Raw genomic sequence first — 10,856 nt, 5'->3', positions numbered from 1 at the left:
CTTTTTTTACAACTTAACCTCTATAAATTTGTTAATGAAGTTTTCAAAATTAGTTTTATTTTCAAAGCCATGTTCAATAGTATAACCAGAGTAATCAATCCATCTTTCCTCAAAACTGATTGACAAACAGGATTTCATAAATTTTATTTCTCAAAGACACCTTTCATATAAAGCAAAAGGACAAAAATAGGAAAAGTCTCAAACATGAGAATAAGTTTGTGTTTCTAAAAATTTCATTTGACAATAAATTCCCCAAATGGTAATATTCTCCATGTTTATGTTTCTTTGGGGCTACTTTTAACAGTTTTTAAGTAGCTTTTAAATTGAAAATTTTCTACTAATATAGGTTCAACAAAAAAATTATTAATTTCTATTTATTAGGTTAAAAACTTCCAAAGAGGGGCACCTGGGTGGCTCAGTGGGTTAAAACCTCTGCCTTTGGCTCAGGTCATGGCCCCAGGGTCCTGGGATCGAGCCCCACATCTGGCTTCCAGCTCCGCGGGAGCCTGCTTCCTCCTCTCTCTCTCTGCCTGCTTATATGCCTACTTGTGATCTCTGTCAAATAAATAAATAAAATCTGTAAAAAAATTTTCCAAAGATTTTTTTATTCTATAAAAATAAGATTAAATGCTGGATTAGAGTGAACTTTGACATTCATTTGATTAATTGCTTTAGAACAAGCATCCAGTGCTAAATGTAATTAACCGAAGCATTCAAATACTGACAGTTGCTTTTTTTCTGAAAATATAAGACCATTGGTTCTGGTTTTTTTTATCTAAGTAAATTGTCCTTTCCTTACATGCTATTGTTTTATAATTAATGGTACTTTGGGCAATTTCTACACATCAGTATTCAATAAGCTATATAAAATTTGTGTTTCACTGGGCATTATTCAAGATTAAGTCTGGTTGTTGAAAAATACTTGTGTCTGACTCACCTCATCTAAAATTTCATGTCAGAATAATATCTCAGGAGTAAAATAATTACATATAGTGGAGACCACAACTGGAGCTAAACCTCCTATGTCTGCATTTTAAAATGCATCAAATGATACTTCTAACACTGAGTTGTTCAAAACATACCTTATCACGAGCATAGCTTTATACTAAGCATTACATCTTGTCTAGAAAAATATTTTTACAGGTATTCCTACATTTTGCATCATTTTTCATTGATGAGGTAAAACTGAAAAGTACAATTTTTCCCTCCCAGAGTTAAAGGAAAGCTACAAAAGAAGAAAACTTCAAAAGAGTTAACTCTTCAAAATAATGAACGTGCAATTATTACTTATCTTGGATCTACTATGTAGAACAGGACTATGAGGTACTACATGGATTGGAATTATTTGAATTAACTTTTATGTAGGATATAATCTGATTGATTGGAAGTAGTAAGATTAACTAATTTGAGTTTTTCATATGTAATATATATATATTTAAAGTATAGTTTTAAATATACACATATAAAGACACATATTTACATGCAAATCCACATATTATCACTAAACACACAAATATATTTTTACATATATAAATTACATATAATATATGTCTATACGTAGAAATATATATATTTGCCAAAACAACAACAATTATTTAGAATTTAGAGCAAAAAATAAGTTTCTTTTTCCCAGGATGTATATCACTGACGTTAGAATTAGTGGTTTATTTCCTCTGAAACACAAAAGCTATCATGTACCATATCATATATAGTATATCATATATACATCATATAATACATGGATTCATCTGTAGATTCAATGCCATCCCTATAAAAATTCCAATAGTAGTTTTCATAGAAATGGGGAAAAAAATAATACAATTCAAATGGAACCACAACAGACCACAAATAGACAATGCAATCTTAAGAAAGAAGGCTAGAGACATCATACTTCCTAAGTTCAAACTTTACTACAAAGATATAATAATCAAAACAGTATATCAGCATAAAAACTGACACAAAGACCAATGAAACTGAGCTAGAAATTAACTTATGCATATATAATCAAATAATATATTACAAGGGATGTAAGAATACTCGATGGGGAAAGAATGGTCTCAATAAATGGTGTTAACAAAACTGGATATTCACAGGCAAAGGAATATGACCCCATCTTATACTGCTCATAAAAATTAACATGAAATGAATCAAGGACTAATAGGTAACACCTAAAAACTGTGAAACTAAGGATAACAAACAAACTAAAAACAAAGGAAAAAAACTCCTTGACATTGGTCTTGATGATGAGTTTTTAAATATGACACTGAGGGGTGTCTGGGTGGCTCAGTCATTAAGCATCTGCCTTTGGCTCAGGTCATGATTCCAGGATCCTGAGGTCGAGCCCCACATCAAATTCCCTGCTCAGCAGGGAGTCCGCTTCTCCCTCTCCCACTCCCCTGGCTTGTGTACCCTCTCTCGCTGTCTCTCTCTCTCTGTGTCAAATAAATAAATAATATCTTTAAAAAATAATAAATAAAAATAAATATGACACTGAAAGCACAAGCAACCAAAGCAAAAATAAACAAGTGGGACCACATCCCTAAAAATCTTCTGCATAGCAAAAGAAACCATCAACAAATTAAAAGGCAGCCTTCAGAATGTGAGAAAATATTTGCAAATCATATATCTGATGAGGTAAATATCCAAAATATGTAAAAAATTTAAACAAATCAATAGTGAGTGAAACATATAATCTGATTTTAAAATGGGCAAAGGACCCAAATAGACATTTTCCAGAAGAAACAAGTATATAAAAAGGTGCATAATATCATTAATCATCAGAAAAATGTAAATTAAAACCATAATGAGATATCACCACACGTCTGTTAAAATGGCTTTCTCAGAAAATGAAGAGATAACAAATACTGGATTGAATGTGGAGAAAGGGAACCCTTATACACTATTGCTGTCTTTCCATTATGGAAAACACTTATGGAGTTTTCTCCAAAAAAATGAAAATAAAACTACCCTTTGACCCAGCAAACACACTTTTGGCATCTATCTGAAGGAAATGAAATCACTATCTCATAGAAACATCTACACCCCCATGTTCATTATACAATATGTTAATCACAATATGAAACATATGACAACAACATAAATGCCCATCAATGGATGAATGGATATAGAAAATGTGATACACATATACACACACACACACAGAGGAATATTTTTCACCCATTAAAAAAAATGCTTCCAATTGCAACAAGGTTGGAACTTGAGGAAATTATGCCAAGTCAAGTCAGAGTACGAAAGACAAATACTGTATGATCTCATTTATACATAGAATCTAAAAAGCTGAAATATATAGACACTGAGTAGATTGGTTGTTGTTACCAGGGGTTGGGGGATGGGATAAATGGAGAAATGTTGGTCAAGGGGTACAAACTTATGAAAGGGATAACTTCTAGGTGTTAACATGTTATCATGTTAACAATGCTGTATTTTATATTTGAAAGTTGCTAAGAAAGTAAATCTTAAATATTGTCATCACAGAAACAACAAATGGTAATTGTGTGACACAAAAGAGGTATTAAATAACCTTATTGTTGTAAACATTTCACAATAAACACACACATCAAATCATCAAATTGTACCTCTTAGATTTACACAATTTTATGTCAATAATATCTCAATAAAGCTGGGAAAAAAAGATTCTTGGATCAGGAAGATGTGGGACAAAACAACGTCCACAGAAAATGAAAAAAAACATAATTTTCTAAGTCAATTTGTCATTTCCTTTTGTTTTACTATGTATTATAGTTATAATTATATTTTGGCACCTCTGTGATCATTTGGCCTCTGACATATCATCACCATATTATTCTTCATTTCATCTGGCTTTCTTCTGTCACCTAAGAAAAAGCAAAACTTATCTTTTTCTTAGACTGTAATTTCTGCTCTAAATCTAATTGATGCCCAAATTTGTCATTTTCCATGTGATTCTGATGACACGAACTTAATAGCTATTCCTTTCACCACTTTAAAGGTATATTTTTAACATGTTTCTTGTGATATGTAAATTACCCTATCATTGTCAACCTCAGCCTCAACCTTCAGTCTTACTGGTTTTCACCTACACTCCCAGTCAAAAAAAACAAAACAAAACAAAACAAAACTATTATTTCTCTGAAATAATATTTGAATTGTCAACAGAGAAAAGTGCACCAGGGATAACAAATTTTGGGGCTATCATTCCTACTGTAGCCAGTTTGCTCTCTTCAGAGAATTTCTAGTCTGATTTGTGAATGCTATTTATATACACTCAGAAAGTAACCCTGCTTTCAGATACCAGTAACTGACTTGATCTCATAGTAATAAATATCATGTCCCTAGTCTGTCTGTGCCCACTAGGATATTATATATATAAGTAGGATACAATATACATGTATGTACCATATACTTACCTAAAATGGGGTGGACTTGGATGGTGCCAGACATCAGACTGGGGTACCAATGTTCCATGCCAGAAGCCAACGTCAGTGACCCAAGGTCTGCAGTCTCCTGAAAGGGGGCACATTAGGTATGCACAGTTCACTTTCCCAGTGGGGTTTCAAGTGATCCTATCCTTGCAGAGCCTTTGGGACAGAACTTTCCTGCACCATGACTGGGGTTTCTGGTGGCATTTTGACTCTGAGTGTGGTGTGGGCACAGAAAAGGATTGGGCTTTGCTTAACAGGTGGTATGAACCAGTATCCTTAAGGAGAAGTTTGGGAAGAGGGACTTTGTTTGCTTCACAGCCAGGTGATTCTTATCCCAGGATTCTCCTATTGGCTCTCACAGAGCTCCTCAGAATACACAAGATCTGGCTTCCAGATCTGGCTTCCTGGGACACCTGGGTGGCTCATTGGGTTGAGCTTACATTCTTAATTTCAGCTGAGGACATGATCTCAGGGTCATGAGAGCGAGACCCATGTGGCATTTTGTGCTGGGTATAGAGCCTGCTTAAAATTCTCTCTCTCTTCCTATTCCCCCCAACCAGCTCCCATGTGCTCTCTCTCTCTCTCTCTCTACAAAAAAAAAAAAAAAAAAAAAAAAAAAAAAATTAACCCCCATTAGCTCACATCCTATAATTCCCTCTTCCAATAGAGATATCTTGTGATTCCTCTAATGTGTGCTTTTTACTGCTGCAGCAAAATAATAAACTTAACTGTGATTGACTAGTTGTGTTCTTTTTGGTCTTTGGTCTTCGGCCCTGACCTTTATTAATGTCAATCACTAAATGAAGATGAGGTCCCTAAAGACATAACAGATGGGTATCCTGATAAAGTGGTACTAAAACAAATATAGGGGGAAATATCTAGATCTGGTTAACAGAAATCTAACTCACCACATATTCACTTACCAAAACCAAACTGGTTTACAAAGGTATATTCCGATGGAGCTGGTTCTCTCTGAAGTAAAGGCCAGCAATTTGACCCATGCTGCATATATTATATCTCTCTGGACTAATCTGTGGCTATTTACCTGGGTATGCTTTCAAAAGGAAAAAGAAATAGCTATATATAGTATACAGAGCACTTTCTATCACAGAGATAGCAAGGATCCTCCTCATCTCCACCCCAATAATATAAGTAGAGCACCTTCTGTCACAAGAAGGCAATGATCCTCCTCACCACCCCCCTCACCTTGGGAGAAAGATGTCTCACTCAAAAATATTTCAAGTCCTGTCCACATGACCTTCGCTAGAAGGTCTTATCCATTGTCAGAATTTTCTGTTAAACATCATCTCTGATGAAGGGACAGATTGTCTGACAAAGAGCACAGACAAAGAGTCACACCCACAGAATATTTTTACCATGTGCTCAGTAATCCAAAAGCAGCTGGTTTGACAGAATTATGTTATAACCCACAGAATGCTCAGTTTCAATGCCAGCTGGCAGACAACTCCCTACAGGATTGAAGTGCTTTCCTAAATAATTCAGTTTATAACATAATCAGTAGCCATATATGGTACTGTTTCTTCCATAGCCAGAAACATAGATCCACAAAGGGATGTAGGGTGGAAATGGCCCTTTTACTAGGGTATCAAATAACCCACCAGACTCCATGAGATTGAAAGTTCTATTGTGTAAAGGAGAAATGCTCCAGTTTCTTCAGTACTGTGGAATATGACAATGATTTCACTCATCTAGAAGCTGAGACATTTCTCTGGCTATTATAGGTTCCTTATGTCACTGAACCTATGAATATAGAAGAGGATTGTTAAATTGAGTGTTGGCTGATTGGTCCTGATTCAAAGTAAAAAATTGAGTTGCTCTGCTCTATACTTGTACCAAGCTAATAAAGACAGAACCTGGAGGCTTCACTAAGGCACTTCTTACAGTCTCTTGTCCAGTAGTTTTCTCCAATGAAAATGTAATGAGACTATGCAAAGACAATGCTAATGAGGACTCAGATCATCAAGTAGTTTGAGTTCTTTAGCCAGGTAAAAAGCCAGGTGTATCCTAGGTGCTGATAGAGGGTAAAGAATCTGGAATGTGGGGCGCCTGGGTGGCTGAGTGGATTAAAGCCTCTGCCTTCAGCCTAGGTCATGATCCCAGGGTCCTGGGATCAAGCCCCACATCGGGCTCTCTGATCAGCGGGGAGCCTGCTTCCCCCTCTCTCTCTGCCTGCCTCTCTGCCTACTCGTGATCTCTGTCTGCCAAATAAATAAATAAAATTAAAAAAAAAAGAACTTGGAACATTTGGTAGAAAAGCCATAAATATCAATTTAAAGCCTCATAATCAGTTATAGTAGCCATGTTTTATGTTACTTTATTCATTTTTCCACTTTTTAATTTACTACTTGATATGAAGAATATCAATGGTGAATAATGTTTTGTTTTACTTGAGAATTCAATGCAATACTCCACAGGATATGGTAGCTAATGGGATTTTTTTTTTTTTTTTGTATCCTCTGTGCTCAGATATAAAATTTTCAACCAAAGGATGTTTTCAGTCAGATTAAAAAAACAAATAAACAAACAATCAAAAACCCCAAAACCAGAATTGAAAAGGACATTTTGTTTGCCACTATAAAGTCATTCTTTACTGTTCTATGCACTCTTCTATATCCCATATTCTCTAATATATTATCTTTCTTCTGCTGTTCTTGTTCTAAAACTGAAAGGTTGGCTCTTATTAGCCACATGGATAGATTACTTCTCAGTTCATCACTTAGTTTCAACAACAAAAAATACTGGCAGGCAGGAGATCTATAGAATGGGAAAAGAGTTACATGTATTTTATTCTCTAACTTCTCTTAAGTCAGATCCCTTAGTGTTGACTGAGTTCTGTAGTGGTTCTCTCCATATCTCCCACCACCCTTTCTTTCTTTCTTTCCCACCCATTTCCCCTCCTTCACTATCTCTACCAATCCCTCTTTCCAGTTTTTCTCTCCTAGCCCATTAAGTCTTAGAAGTGGAAATAACTCCCTTTTGTTACTATCTCTTGGTAATACATTATGCTTTGCTTCTTTTTAAAACTCTTTCCCAAACCCTTGTAAATACTCTGATTGCCCTTAAATTATTTCCTTTTATTTTCCTCCCCAGTATTCCAAAATTTCTGAAATTTTCAAACATAGTTTAAATTTCTTTGTTCTGGTTTATTATTTTATTTTGCATTAGATAATGTTCTTTTTTTTTTTCAAGAATATTCAACACTTAACATTTAAATTCACATTTTTGTGTTCAACTAATATTTACTGATAATCTATCCCATGCAAGAAATTGCTCTAGGCATTACAAATACAACAGCAAACAAAACATACAAAGAATCTATTCCTAAGGGGCTAGTATTCTAGTAAGAAGAGACATACTGCAAATACATAATCAAATAAACATAGCATTTACTTAATCTCACTGATATTTTTAGCTAATATCATTTAACTCAACATATAAAAGTGTACTTATCATGTCATTATGCATTAATCAAAACCCATTGAATATACAACACAAAGAGTGAACTTTAAAGTAAATTATGGACCTCAGTTAATCTTGTATCAACAAATATACCACAATAATGGAAGGGGAAACTAGAGGGGCAGGGAGAGAGCACATATGGAGACTCTCTACTTGCCCTTAATTTTTTAAAACCCAAACTGCTTTAAAAAATAAAGTCTAGGGGTGCCTGGGTGGCTCAGTGGTTTAAGCCTCTGCCTTCGACTCAGGTCATGATCTCGGAGTCCTGGGGTCGAGCCCCACATCAGGTCTCTGCTCAGTGGGGAGCCTGCTTCCCCCTCTCTCTCTGCCTGCCTCTCTGCCTACTTGTGATCTCTGTCTGTCAAATAAATGAATAAAATCTTTTTAAAAAAAAATGAAGTCTATTCCTCTTTTTTGGCTGGAACCATGGAGGGTGCAGAAGAGAAGAAAAAGAAGGTTCCTGCTGTGCTAGAAACCCTTAAAGAGAAGTGAAGGAATTTCACAGAGTTGAAGATCAAGCATCTGAGGAAGAGGTTTGCTCAAAAGATGCTTCAAAAGGCAAGAAGGAAACTTATCTATGAAAAAGCTAAGCATTACCACAAAGAATATAGGCAGATGTACTGAAATTTGAATGGCGAGGATGGCAAGAAAAGCTGGCAGCTTCTACATATCTGTGGAACCCAAACTGACGTTTGTCATCAGAATCAGAGGTATCAATGGTGTGACCCCAAAGGTTCGAAAGGTGTTGCAGCTTCTTCACCTTCGCCAAATCTTCAATAGCTGCTTTGTTAAGCTCAACAAGGCTTCAGTTAACATATTAAGGATTGTGGAACCATATATAGCATGGGGGTACCCAAACCTGAAGTCGACGAATGAATTGATCTACAAGCATGGTTATGGCAAAATCAACAGGAAGCAAACTGCCCTGACAGATAACACATTGATTGCCTGATCTCTTGGTAAATATGCCATCATCTGCATGGAGGATCTGATTCATGAGATCTATACTCTTGGAAAACATTTCCAAGAGGCAAACGACTTTTTATGGCCCTTCAAATTTTCTCCACAAGGGGCAATGAAAAAAAAGACCATTTTGTGGAGGGTGGAGATGCTGGCAACAGGGAAGACCAGATCAATAGGCTTATTCAAAAGATAAACTAAGGTATCTACATGATTATTTTTGTAATCTTGTCAGTTAATAAAGGACTACTCTCAAATGGGGGAAAAAAAAAGTATATTTGTTAAGAAAACCTGTATTGGAACTATTGCTTTCTATCTCCCTTATCTTGTTTTCATCTTCGATTTTTATTGTTATAAAAATTATTTCACATACAATTAGGAATTTTATCCAACAATGAATAACAAAATAACAGTGTCTTAAGAAAACAATTATTCCACTTTTTAAGATTTATTTACTTGTTTATTTATTTGACAGAGAGAGAGAGAGCGCACAAGCAGGAGAGCAGCAGAGGGAGAAGCAGACTCCTCACCGAACAGGGACCCAATGCAGGTCTTGATCCAAGACCCTGGGTTCCTGACTTGAGCCAAAGGCAGATGCTTAACCGACTGAGCCACCAAGGCACCTCCCGATTATTCGTCTTTTAGAGAAAAAAAAAAAATTCTGGAGTGAGTAATCCTGTGTGATAAAATGGACTTCATGCTCATCAAGAACCTAACTGTCCTATTTCAGCATCCCAGCATGTGATTTCCCTTATCAAGCCAATCTGTATCCAAGATGATTTCAATGTTTAATCACATTCACATTTTATTGAAACAAAGGAGAGGATAAAAACAGCAACAACCAAAAAGGCCTCCTATCTGACCTGTGAAAACTCTCTTTGGGCAGCCTACAGAGATGTTCCACAGAACTTTCTACGTATATATCACTTGCAAGACCTTAGTGACAATGTCGTATTGCTCTAAGGAAGCTGAAGAAATATTTTTCTTAGCTAGCTGTGTTGTTACTCAGAATAAAATTGTGGATCTTCTAAATTGAACACCAGTAAGGCCTATTATGTATCTGGAATCTGCTGATATAGCAATGAGTTAGGCAAACAGGATGAATCTGTTTCAATTTTAAGTGAGCTTAACCTCTAGGAGAAAAAATTAATTAAAAAATTATATCAGTCCAAATTCTACATGAACAATAATATATACCAGCATATATTATTGCCCATACAAAGCTATATATAAATATATGTGAATATGTGTATATAAATATATATGTATATAAACATATACAAATGTCCATATATTTTATATGTCTGTATCCTTATAAATACATAGATATTCTTATTATATATGGACAAATAAACACTCTGACAATTATACAACAATCACAATTACTGAATGCAAAGGAAAAAATGAGAGGAATATGTATCAGAAAATTACTGAAGGGCTAATTTTGTTAAGACAGGTGAAGAGGGACTTCCTGAAGAAATCACATTGGGTTCAGTCATGAATATTGAGAAGGTGGGAATCATGCACAGATCTGGAAGAGCTTTCCAGACAAAAAGGTCAGCAAGTGCAAAAGAACTGAGTTTGGTGCATGAAAAAGAAATAAAGGCCAAAATGTCGGTCATATAGTGAGCAGTGATTTGAGAGGGGGGAGAGGGCATCACAGCAGTGCATGGCAGCTAGACCAGAAAGGCCTTATAAGAAATGATAAATTTGGGGCATATTGCTAAGAATAATAAGAACCATTTGGAATGTTTTAACCAGAGACATGTCATTATTTTATTTACCCTTAAGAGAGCTTGCTCTGGTGACTCTATATATGAGGGAAGCACAAGAATGAAGAAGTGGCACCTGGATGGCATAGCTGGTTGGGGGTGGACTCTAGGTTTTGGCTCAGGTTTTGATCTCAGTGTTGTGTGATCAAGCCCCACATCAGGCTCTGTGCTTCACATAGAGTGTGCTTGAGATTCTCTATCTCTCTCCCTCTGCCCCTCCTGC

The 10,856-nt window shown here is 35.7% G+C and overlaps 1 pseudogene across 1 annotated transcript; it reads left to right on the top strand.

Moving 5' to 3' along the window:
* Positions 1-8,295: 8,295 nt before the first annotated feature.
* On the top strand, positions 8,296-9,062 carry LOC308338798 (large ribosomal subunit protein uL30-like; annotated as a pseudogene). Its single transcript has one exon. The product of its transcript is annotated as a large ribosomal subunit protein uL30-like (transcript).
* Positions 9,063-10,856: the final 1,794 nt, after the last annotated feature.

Source organism: Martes martes, assembly GCF_963455335.1.
Source record: "Martes martes genome assembly, chromosome: 2".
Taxonomy (NCBI): domain Eukaryota; kingdom Metazoa; phylum Chordata; class Mammalia; order Carnivora; family Mustelidae; genus Martes; species Martes martes.
Note: the sequence above shows the minus strand (reverse complement) of the source record. Positions and strands in the feature narration are given on the sequence as shown.